The following is a 13,067-nucleotide window of genomic DNA, read 5'->3' as shown; positions in this document are numbered from 1 at the left end:
GTTTGTATTTTATACTTTTTTTATCTATCATCCTCCTTGCACTTGTTCAAATATTGAAAATGTACGTAGTTGCTTAACTTTCATCTAGATGGTGGTTCTATTCTCTATCAATTTAAAAAAACAATAACAATTATAATAAAATAATAATAGTAATTATAATAAAGGAAAGTAAAAATAAAAATTATTGTAAAAAAAAATAAAAAACATCCTGTTTTAAATGTGAGGTTTTAGTTTACATGTGTTTCAATGTAATATAAGCCTGAAAGGTTAGGGCGGTGCAGTGTGACGTCGACGGTGACAAACAGGAAATGCTCCGTAGACCAGACCGTCTCAATTCAGCTTACCATCCCACTCTTTTGTCCCCTTCTGTTGGGGTGCCAGTCATACTGAGCTGACGCCAGAAGGTGGAGCTAGAAACAACACTAACCCTGCCATGTTTAAGGCCAAGTCAATAAGTTGCCGGGAATCTGGCCGTACATTTGCGCCTGTCATCATCACGAAACTGACCTTTATATCACTAAACACGATGTTTTCTGAAAACTCCGAGCAAAGTGAAGATTTTGGAAAACTCGTGGTTTCCTGTAGAAGCCAGTAAAAAGAGTTTTTGGTCCTTGAACACTACAGGTAAATGACAGGGACTCATTCTGATTGGCTGGCATGGGTTTTAGGCCTGAAAAACACTGCCAAATAGGGTTATAATCTGTTTAGTACAAATAAAGCTCATGCCGAAGTGCTAACAGTTGCTGTTCATCGAGAATCCACTTGAGGCTGGCTGCAGAAAGACCGTAAGTCACGTACAAACCCAGCCATAAAAACAGACTTTTACAGCATTAAAAACATATTTACAGCTCTATTTACAGGTCTAAAACGCTGATTTCACTATCCGCACACACTGTACAATGAGTGATAATTGTCTAACTCCACAGTTTATAAGATATCAGGATTGTTTGATTGTCCAATCAGAGACACAGCTCAGGTCACATGACTGCTGGGTGCCCAGTAGCTGTTCGAAAAGAAACTCACAGGCGTCATATCAAATGTGGCTGCATCCACGGATTGGCTTCATTTCACGGTTTCAGGAACGGAAGATGACGTCGCGGAAGCTACATCCGTGTTTTATACAGTCTATGTTATCAGTGGTTTGCCCGCTGCGTGTGGACGAAAAGTATTTTCTTCTTCGTTGGATTTATTCGTGGGATACGCTTTTTCGTGTCATGCCGTCACACTGTTACGAAGCAAACGTGGCACTCAGCATCCGGCTTACATGCCTCCTACCAAGAAGGGCACAGTTGGCCATAATTTACGTAATGATTAGTGATGCCTGGAGCAGTGTTACAGCATGGTTAGAGGAAGAAGAAGATGTCATGCAGTTTGTTTTTTTTGGGAAATCTTGTAACTTCTGTGTCCATCTCCGTCCACTTACCCTCGTCCTTCCTTGTGTTTTTCATCCCTCCTTGTAAAAGTGGTCTACCATCCCTGTAAGCTCACAGCCACAGGAGTCTCCAAGGAAACAGGAGAACATCTGAGACACATTTCCAGCATTTACTCAGAAAAATACAATTACAGCTGCGGTACACCGGTCTGTGAGTCCACTGGGAATAAAAACACTGCTAACTGAACCAACTCCATTAGTTTAAAGCATAAGAAACTCTGTGTTTGTAACAAAAATAAAGATAGGGGAAAAAGTTGCCTCTAATTTTTTATGAGTCATTCAAGAGTCATTAGCTTTAATAACTTGAGCAGGACTCTCTCTGTCTCCGATGACTCACCTGCACAGGTCACTGAGCAGCTTTATGACTCACAACACATTACGCCGAGGAGGACTTGATAAAAGGTCAAAGAGCCCTTCACTCTTCAGCGTGGAACAAAAGTTTGACATTCTGACAAGGATGCTTATTCACTTCTCAGACAAAAGAAAATGAAATTAACGAGAGAGAAAAGGAGGATTAGAGAAAGCTAACTTTAGTTTTATTCCAAAATTCTGTTTCTGTGGTGTTATGTTATCGTTTCAGTGAGTCACACACTGTGAAACGTATCGAGTCACCTGAGGATTTCCCATTTCTAGTCATATGTGTTTACTCACTGAATGTGACATCTTCAGTTTCAATGATAACAGATATTTCTTGTCTTTTTTTGTGAATCTGACCATTACTCAGGTTTTTTGCTGCCTCTTGCGAAGAGAAAAACCTTTATTTAAGTCTTTGTGACAGAAAAAAAAGAATGTGGAGGTAATGTGGTCAGTGCAGCATGCATGGTTTTGACCTTTTGTCCTGTGGAAACCATCAGAGCGTGCATGAACTCAGCACACACACCTGCTAACGAAAACCAGAAACCCAAAACAAATGCAGAGGTCATCTGACAGAGCCATGGTCCTGTTCCCGAGAAAATGGATTGTGTACAGTCACACGAGAAACTTTTCTGTTTCCAGCCTTGTTCAATGTAAAAAAAAATGATTTAACCCTGTAAAGCCTAACTGAGTATATAAATATATTTATATATACATATGTGTGTGTGTGTGTGTGTGTGTGTGTGTGTGTGTGTGTGTGTGTGTGTGTGTATATATATATATATACATAAAAGAATTACATTACAAAATTAAAATAAATGATAAGTAAAAAAAAATGTATTCCTAATTTCTGAAATATATAATTCATTTTATTAATTATTATTTTCACGAAGTTTTTTCTGTTATTTTTAAATTTAATTCTTATATATATATATATATATATATATATATATATATATATATATATATATATATATATATATATATATATATATATACATATATATACATATATATACATATATACATATGTTTACATATGTATATTAATCATTATTATTATATATATTATTATTATATGCACAAGTTTTTTTCTATTATTTTCATGTTTTTATTAAGTTAATTTTTATGTGTGTGTATATATATATATATATATATATATATATATATATATATATATATATATATATATATATAAATATATATTTATTTATTTATTTATAGATATATATAGATAAAGATATCAAGATCTAAGATATATAGATATATATCTGTTTGAAAATGTTAAATGATTTTCCTGAAAAATGATTGGAGGACTTTGTGAGAGCAGCCTTTTTTTGGAGCGCAAAATACCACATTAGCTGGCTTTAGTTGAATGATATTTCCTCAAGGAGGTAGAATAGGTTTATTTACATCATTTTGTAAACAAGTTATCAAAGAAAGTACTTATTATGGTGATGAGAAGGAGTTGTTTGAAAGGCGTGTATCACATATGATATGTTTGCCATTATAGGGTAATATTTACAGACAAAAGGTGGGGAGAGAAAAAAGAGAACGATGAAGTTGGAAGGTTGAGAATCTGACGATCTTTCCTGTCACCTTTTAGTATAAATCTTGACTGTGGGATGTGTAAAAAAAAAGAGATCTTTGAGTCAGCGTGAGTGAATTAATCCTGTGATATAAAAAGAGATTAACCTTTAAGAGCCTTGAAAGTAATCAGCAAGGTTTTAAATTAAACAGATTAGATTTTAAAAACGTCTTCAGACATAAATAATCACACTAAAGCATTTTTCCCCCATAAGAGTTTTTGGACGTATTACCTCCAAATAAATCTCAGAGGATTAAATGTCTCCTGACTGTTTCCTCATTATGTTAAATATAAATCTATGCGGTGACACACAGAGCTCTCTGTTACACAGATATACTCAGGGAGAAAACACAGCAGGGAAAACTAATAAAGGTCAGCACAGAGGAGAGTGAGCTTAATGCCACCTAACAGGTCCCCAGGGGATTCTGGGCCAGCGAGGTTTTTGCAGGTATCTGGGTTCACAGAGGGAGAAACTTTTTTAGATATCTAATTTAAAAAAAGGCTTTAAACTGAGAATTTTCCACCCCAACTTTAAACATGCTTATTTTTGCTTGAGAAATCTGCTAAATCAAGCTGACACAATGCTTAATGTTGATATTTTCAAAAATATGAATAAGCAAAGAAAAAAAATGAGGAACCACTTTATCCACAGGGGGCGCCAAAATCAAAACAACCTCAAACGTCCTCCTTCTCCTCTCCTCATCCGTCACCTCACATTGAGCTCAGGTGTTTTATGAATCATGACGTTTTCATTCAGAGCAGGTCTGTGACAAATCCTCGTGTCAGCATCACTCTGCTGCAGACTCTCTGTCGACTCGCTGAACCGAGCTGCTTCGGGGTGTAATAACTCCTGAATGAGGAGCCGCCGGCTGCCAGCGAGCTAAATTTAACCGTAACACCCCCCACCCTAAAAATGGTAGAATTTAAAAAGGTCCGAAATGAAGGTGTCTGCTGAGGAGCCTGACAGAGACACAGCGTGGAGGAGGGAAGTAATCGAGACCACTAACTCACTGAAGTTCACACCCTGTGAAGGATGAATACTGATATAGAAGGACTATTTTGGGGAGGCGAGGGATGAGTCATGCAGAGAAAGGATGATTTTTCTTTCTTTAATTTTATTTTGTGTTAAAGTCACATGTAGGATAAAAGGAGGGGGTGTATCATGAAGTGAACTGTCATCACAGCTTCAGTTTCAGCTGTTTGAGCAAGGAAAGGAGCACTTTATGAAAGGGCAGTAGTTCTGAAAGCCCTCCGAAAGTCCGGTTCGTTTGGACATATGTGAACACAGTGGTCGCGCTTGAATGCGGGACAAAACAAGCGGGTCAAGATCACCAAAAATAGGTGGTCTCGTCTCGCTTCCATTCGAGCCCTGTAGCGGTTCCTGTGCAGTGAGAACACAAACGCCCCAGCAACCGGCACAACTGACTTATAACTGTGGCTCACACTGTAGTAATGGGGGCAGTAATGAGCCCAGTTGACAACTGCACAGTCAAAACAGTAGAAGAAGAATGAGTAAAAGACTCAACAATGGCAGAAGAAGAAGTAGAGAAGCCTGAAGAACAGAAAAAATGAGTCGTATGCTCACGTGGAACAGTGAGGAAATAAAATGCCTCATTAAAAAAAACTGCACGTTTGTATAGCGCACACCTGTACATGAGCCAGAGAACACACGTTGTTGATGCTCCATGGCGGGTAAGAACACCAATGAATGAACGAAAGAAAGGGGAACTCCCCGCCTTCTGGGTCTGATTTCTGACTAATAACGGAAAAAATTTGATCATACGTGACATTTGTCTACAACTTTGGGCCGCAAGAGACTTTCGCCTGTGAACACAAACAAACCAAGACTGCCACCTTGTGGCCTGGAGTCTCCGCACACTGTCGCAAATAAATTTTAGTGAGGGGTTTGTTTGTTTTGGAATCAAATGGAGATTGGATTAAAACAAATTTTCTTTTTTCAAGACAACTTTTTACTGAATTTAACGCGCTGAGGTAAGGTATTTATCAGTACAGTTAGGTTGTGCTATGGTTTGAAATGTGACATCAAGCTAACATTGTAGCAGCTGGCTATATGTTAGCACAGCTGGCAGCCCCAAAGCTCTCAGACATGTTTGTAATGAGTAACGTTAGTAAATCCTGGTTAGCTATGTCCTGCCAGTCATCTACCAAGCAGAGCTAACGTAACCTCACTCTTCATTTTATTGATAGACTCTCAAGTTTGAACAGACCACTGCAGAATAACTGCTGACTGTGGGTTGGAGTCAACATTAACACAAACAGTTTAGCCCTGTTTAGCCCCAGCTAAGGGCTAACTAGCCTTTAGCTCAGGCTGTATCACTCTCCCGTTTAGCTTTCTTCTACTCTTCTGTCCTTTTTCTGTCACATATTTAGGCTCCTGTGTCCACCACCACCACAAAATTAATCACAGAATCATTTTTAGCAGAGAAACACAGATCTCTGGGTTTTATCTCTTCTCTCTACTAAACTTCGTCAGCTGGCGTGGTGTTGTCATAGACACTTAGACATGCCGTAAATCAAGCCGGTCCTGGATGAAGCTAAGAAGTAGCAATTTGAAATAAGATGTAACCATCAACACTGGTGCTGATTATCTCATTTTAAAGTGTGGATTAAGATCAAGCATATATCTAGAAGGGAGACTTTTTCAATATCGCTTTCAAACTCCTCATAGCCACTTCAATCTGAAAACATTCAAAGCTGGATGAATAAACTTTAGTCTCATTTGGAGCTTCAGCTGAGAGTTGAGAGGCTGTGGGCTGAGCTGGAATCTACAGGAGTCTTATTTTCTCCCCTTACAGCGATGCAGAAATATAAGTCTTTACATCATCTGCAAAGATTCACACAGAAAATATCTGAATGTTAAAAGAAAGCAGGAAATAAAACTATGACTATTTACAAATTTTGAGAAAAAAGAGACATGAATGAGTTTGTCCACAGGGGGGTCGCAAAACGCAACACAAAGAAAATATTCCTGACTACATCTTTAAAAAAAATATCCCCTGAATGAATCTATCGTTTCATAACCATCTCAGGAGCATCTTTCCTCAGTTTGACGCTCAAGCTTCGGACCCTGTGACCCTCAGGAGGAGCTGTGGCGACATGAAAGAAGCCCCGCGTGTCTGTTTCACCATCTGTCACCTTCACATGAAGCAGTGTGTGTGTGTGTGTGTAAAAATTCATATTTCTAACTCTGTGTTTGTGTGTGTGTGCATTGACCCCGAGCTGCTGGTTGTTCACACGCCACATGCAGGTGTGAACATCTGTTTGTGCAGCTGTACGGGGTGTAATCCTGACTCTGCTCCCACCCTCCTCCTCAGCCTGACCTCACATCAAAGTGAGGAAGACTCACAGAATATTTCAGTGGGAATGTTTAAATTTCATTACATCAGTGCTTTGAGTCAAATTATATTTTCTTTATTTAACGTTACGGCCTTTAAGGTTTATGTCTTTGTGTTATGTGATATGAGTGACTGGAGAGAAAACCTGGCTCGAATAAAACTATCAAAATAATTATATGGAAATCAGGCTCAGTGTGTGTGTGTGTGTGTGTGTGTGTGTGTGTGTGTGTGTGTGTGTGTGTGTGTGTCGGTGATTGACAGCCCCATCAGCAGGCAGCCTCGTGTATCTGTATTTATAAAGAGAAAGGTCCAACCGCCCCTTTGCTCTCCTCGACTCAGGAGGAAGGAGAATAAATCAGCCACATGAGTCATTTCATACAGAGAGAAAGAGCATCACCGATACAAAAAAGAAAAAAAAAGAAAGAAAGAGGGCTGAAAGAATATAAAAACACTTCAATGTCTTAGTTTTTTATTTTTAATACATTTGCAAAAATGTCACCAAAACCCACTTTTTTCATGTTTTGAATACTTTTTGGATGCACTGTTTGCTCATTGGATCATATTGGACAGTTTCACTTGGTGAAATACATGTTGAGAGCTCTGCACTGCAAAATATAGAGATAGCTGAATATTTTGAAGTTTCAAGGATGAGGGATTCTGGGAAAATCTGATGGAACTAGGTGACAAAAATAATGTTTTTTTTCTTTCAAGAGTGTAATCACTTCTTGACTGTACCCCTTGACATATTTTACAATCTCCGTAAAAAATACACAAGAAAAGCAGCTGTTAGTCATCGTTAAACGTGACGTAAAACCTTGTTTTTAACCTCTTATAACTAATGAAAACAAAACTTTTCAGAAAAAAAGAGGACCTGAACACAAGACAGCCAAATGATATCTTAAAATCACCACAACAATCAGACATGAGAAACATCTCTACGAGGTGTTGTAATTTTTTAAAGTTTAACCACAGCCCATCTGGAATGAATAGGGAGATGGATTTTTTGACCTATACTGTAGCGAGCCACCAGGGGGAGCAGTTTTTGCGGCGACCTCACTTCTAGCCAAGCACGATGACGTCCATTTTTTTTACAGTCTATGATTATAACTCGATATTATATTTTATATAAGCAGTATTCAACCGACCAGTCCAGAAAAATGTCTTATTTCAAGTTGTGTAAAGACAAAAATGTAGTCTGAATTACTTGTAACATGTAAAAAAAAATCTGCCAAAAGAAGAAGAAATATTTGCTCGAAAGTTTGTTTGAAACTAGAATAATGTCTTAGTACAAGAAACTTTTCTCTTGTTCCATTGGCAGATTTTTTTTTTTTTTTTACTTGTTACAAGCAATTCAGACCTCATTTTAGTCTTCAAATAACTTGAAATAAGACATTTTACTGGACTGGTCAGGTGAACGTGGCTCATATTAAGTCTAAAAAGACATTTTCTACTGAAAATAAAACAAACACTTGATTACATGTCAGTTTTCCTGTGCGATGGTGAAATTATAACAAGACAAAAAGCTCCACTTGACCAGTTTTTCTCTCCTGACATCACATCCCACTGAGAATCTGACGATGATCCATGTGTGAGTGTCTGTACATCTCCTCTATGAAATATTTCCACTAAATCCTAAAAAAAAAATCCTCCATTAATAAAAACCAAACCTCCAAAGTTCAGACTCCCGCAGGGCTCAATAATGGCGGCAGGCTGTGATATTAGCAGAGAGTATTAGCCCGGCTGGTGGTGATATTAAAAGTGCAGAAATAAGATGTCACTCAGAATCTGTGAGTCAGAACTCATGAAAACAAACTATATTAATTTAACTCAGGGAAGAGCAGAGGAGAGAAGCAGGGGATGGTGGGAAAAAAAATAATTACGACTTTTATTTATGCAGCAGTTCATGCCATGTGTGACTGAAGCTGAAGTAAAACATTTCAAGTCTGAAACATTAAAATAAAGTCTTTAGAAAAGAAAAATGAATCTAAATCGTCACCCAAACAGCAACGACTGATGAGACATGAGACAAGGAGACAGGTGTGTCAAAGACTTTCTAAAAAGGTGCACACAAGCGCTGCACCAAAGGTGTTTATCAAGAAACCGCCATGGAATATGAAGTTAAGAAATGCAGAAAGAGTTGGTGTTCTACACTGTAAAAACTGAAATCTTATAAAGTGTTTTTGTCTTATTTTCAGTAGAAAATGTCTTTTTGGACTTAATATGAGCCACATTCAGTAGTGCAGACATATGTCTTGTTTCAAGTTGTATTAAGACAAAAATGAGGTCTGAAATGCTTGTAACAAGTAAAAAAAAATCTTCCAATGGAAAGAGAAAAAAGTTTCTTGTATTGAGACATTATTCAAGTTTCAAGCAAATTTTTGAGAATTTTTTTCTTGTTCCATTGGCAGATTTCTTTTAACAAGGAACAAGCAATTCAGGCCTCATTTTTGTCTTAAATTAACTTAAAACAATGCATTTTCGTGAATTATCAGTTGAATGTGGCTTATATTGAGTATAACAAGACATTTTTTCTTAAAATAAGACAAAAACACCTTGTAAGATTTTGATGTTTTGCAGTGTAGTTTCTGTTTTTTTAATCAGAGTACTTTGACCAATCAGATATCAGCAGGCTTTGGCGTCTGTATGGAGAGCAAAAGCAGGAGAAACACAACGCAGTGCAACAACACCCTGAGTATTTTGCATCTCTGTTGCTTCATCATACACTGCAAAAAACTGAAATCTCATCAAGTGTTTTTGTTTTATTTTAAGTAAAAATTGTCTTGTTATAATTGATATGAGTCACATTAAAGTGGTCAGGCCAGAAAAACGTCTTGTTTAGTTTTTTAGAAATAAAAATGAGGTCTGAATTGCTTGAACGAGTAAAAAAAATCTACCAATAAAATAATTAAACTTTGTTTGAAACAAAAAAAAAAGGTCTCAATACAAGAAACTTTCCTCTTGTTTCATTGGAAGTTTTTTTTTGTTTGTTTTCTTTTTACTTGTTACAAACAATTCAGACCTCATTTTTGTCTTAAATGACCTGAAACAAGACATTTTTCTAGACTGGTCAAGTAAATGTGGCTCGTTTTAAGTCTAGAGAGACACTTTGTGCAGAAAAAAAAGACAAAATCAATTTGTAAGATTTTAGTTTTTTTCAGTGGAACTGTTACTTTTACATACTTGAGGAACTTCTTCTTTTGCAAGTATTCAAAACTTAACCTCCATTTAATTTCCACTGTAAATTTAAGGGACAGCATTGTCATTTTCGGCACACAAAGCTTGTTTACTTTTCCTGAATGAGCTAAATTGACCAACGACAAACCTCACACACCCTCCTCCTTCCCACCGAGCCAGAGCGGTCTTATCAGGACGAGACTAAATGAACCTGCAGCTCGACTCCTTAAACCCTGAACCTTATCAGCCGGAGCCAGCTGAGAGCAAAACCTGCCTCCACCTGCAGGACCTCCATCACTGTCTGCACGCTGGAGGAGGAGGCGCTGCGTGACAGAGAGCTGGAGCAGATGAAAGTTATCTGGGTTTTTGTGACCTAATAACTCTATCAGGTGCACACAGGGATCATCACTTTCAGCGTGAGTCTGTATCAGAAAATGACTGAAATAAATCTCTATTGACATCCAAAAGTTGTCTTTCCCTGCCCCTCAGTTATTAACTTATTGGCCTCTGATGATGACACAGAGAGCTCTGAGTATACTTCAAACCCTAATGATTATTCTGTGAATACTTTATCACTCAATTACCAAACTCATATATCAGCTGCACTCAGACGCAGAGCTGAAACAGAGGTCTCTGTTAACGACGTCCCATTAAAACTCTCTGTTACATTTACAGCGCCTGAGCCTGGTTACTGAACACCACTCAAATGTCAGATTTAATATCCTGCTCTTGATTTAAAAGAGGGTTTCTGTGCAGTTTTGATGGACTTTAGATTCTGTGTGAGTGATACAAACACAGTAGTTTGGAAATACACTTTGCCACCAAGGGTGTCAGGTCATCAACTCCTCTGAGAGGGCTTTCAATGAGGATTAGAAGTCTGTTTATGGGAATCTTTAACTATTTTTCCAGAAACACATTTGTGAGGTAAGAATAAGAGGGCCAGGAACAGGAATCAGTCTTCCCTTAACTTCTCCCACAAAGTTGGGAGCAAGTTCCTTTCACAGGGGCTTCGGGGTGGAATCCTGAAAAACATGAAGAGTATACTACGCACTTTTCTCAAACTAATTTCAAAGGAAGTTTGGAGGTCTGAAGCTGTTGACGCTGCAGAAAGTTGGCGACTTCTGCACACCGTGTGTCTCAAGATTCGGAACAAGTGGCTTCCACTTTGTTCAGCTAATAAATCCAACAAAGAAGAAAAACACGAAACAGTTAACAAAGAGCAACAAAGACATCAAGCAATTTGCCTTTTTTGTGATTGGCATGTGGCTCTCTGTTACAAAGCGCAATCAAGCTTTGGGGCCATTTACACGACAACGGATTTTTGGGTGAAGCCATGTCTTCTGTGTTTTGTCACTGTCATCTCTTCCTTATCTCTCTCCTCTACTTATTGAGCATTTTATGATGAAGTACAATATTGCACACTGTTGTCCGCAAGGAGGCCAAGCCGAGTTGGCATCCCTTGGTGAAAAAAAAAAAACAAGACTAGGCTGCGGCCATGACACTGCTCACCTGTGATTGGCCAAGACTGTGTCAAGGGAAGCCACCCCGTCTTTGGCCTCAAACCAATCAAATCACAGTATCGTCATCATCAAGCCACTGAATGAAATCAGCGAGATTAGCACGTTAGCAGTGTGCATGAAGCGGCCGGTTGTGTATTTAAGTGGACGGTTGAGCAAATCAATAAGATATTTAAGTTAAGTCAAGAGGACAATGTACGTGTGTGAATGAGTGACTGAGCTAAAGGAGTGTGTGTAAGTAAAATGAGCGCTCTCTGGGCGCCCTTAACAGGTCATGTCATTACATGAAATAGCGATATACAAGCTGCGACATAGTCTTTTAAATACCCCACTCCCTAAAAAACATACAGATTAGAGGCTTTGTTTCACTTGGCTTCCTCAGAAAAAAAAAGTCCCCACGCCACGCCACAGGTTTTCAGTGGAAACGCTGACGTCACACTCTCCTTCGTGTAACACTACCATTGTTACTAATCTGCTGACTGTCTATCAACAAAATGTGCATCTGTTGCTCCACTTTTGATCTTAGAAATCGCCAATACACCAGGTGATCAGCTCAACTCTACTTAAGTGGAGATCTACCAAAAGCAGCTTCTGGACAAGACAGTTATAGCACCAACTACAGGCCTGGTATGCTTACTACAGCGTTTTCAGTCCCTCAGTGTTTCTGTGTTAACAGATTTTTTTCACTGCATTTCAGTGTTTTCGGGTAAAATGACATGTAAACGGGACCTTTGTTTCAGAGAGGACTGTGAGCCGTGAGAAGAAATACACAGTAAGTGAATAATCTTTCGACCAATCAACGGACTGCAGTGCTGTAGCTCCACCTTCCAGGATCAGATTGGTTTCGTCCATAGACTGTAATAAAAAAAATGGACATCCGCTTGCTCAGGTCAAAGTGAGGTCTCCACAAAAACTGCTCCCCCTGGTGGCTAGCTGCAGTATAGGTTAAAAAATCCATCTCCCCAGTCATTACAGATGGGCTGAGGTCACACTTTAAAAAATTAATACACCTGGTAGAAATGTTTCTCACGTCTGATTGTTGTGGTGATTTAAAGATATCATTTGGCTGTCTTGTATTAAAGTCCTCTTTTTTCTGAAAAGTTTTGTTTTCATTAGTTATAATAGGTTAGAAAGGAGGTTTTACATAATGTTTAATGATGATTGACAGCTACCGTTCGTATGTATTTTTTTCAGGGATTGTAAAATATGTCTGGAGGTAGAGTCAGGATGTGATTAGACTCTTGAAAGAAAAAAATGTAAATATTTTTGTCACCCAGCTCCACTCAGATTCTCCCAGAATCCCTCATCGTCTCTACTGCGCAGACTCTGGCTGCAAATTGCTACAATGGTGGCGCTTGCAATGACAAATGGCGGAGCCACGCTGTCCACTCTATATACAGTCTATGGTTTCGTCTACGGCAGGGTGCCCAAAAAGTGATACGTCTCGTCTTGGTTATTTGAGGATCTGTCTCGGGATTCGTCAGTGGAAACATGATTGTAAGTGATTGTAACACCTGAATATAGTCTTAACTCAATGAGGTCTACTCATGCTCTGCTGAAGATGATCTCCAGTGACTCTGTGGCTCATATGACGGAGCAACAGCTAATACAGAAACACAAAATCCTACAGTGCAGTTCTTGCAGAA

This window comes from Halichoeres trimaculatus, unplaced genomic scaffold, assembly GCF_033239565.1.
Source record: "Halichoeres trimaculatus isolate MK-OKI-2021-1 unplaced genomic scaffold, fHalTri1.1 fHalTri1_scaffold_19, whole genome shotgun sequence".
Taxonomy (NCBI): domain Eukaryota; kingdom Metazoa; phylum Chordata; class Actinopteri; order Labriformes; family Labridae; genus Halichoeres; species Halichoeres trimaculatus.
The sequence above is the reverse complement of the archived record's forward strand: the minus strand, read 5'-3'. Positions refer to the sequence as shown.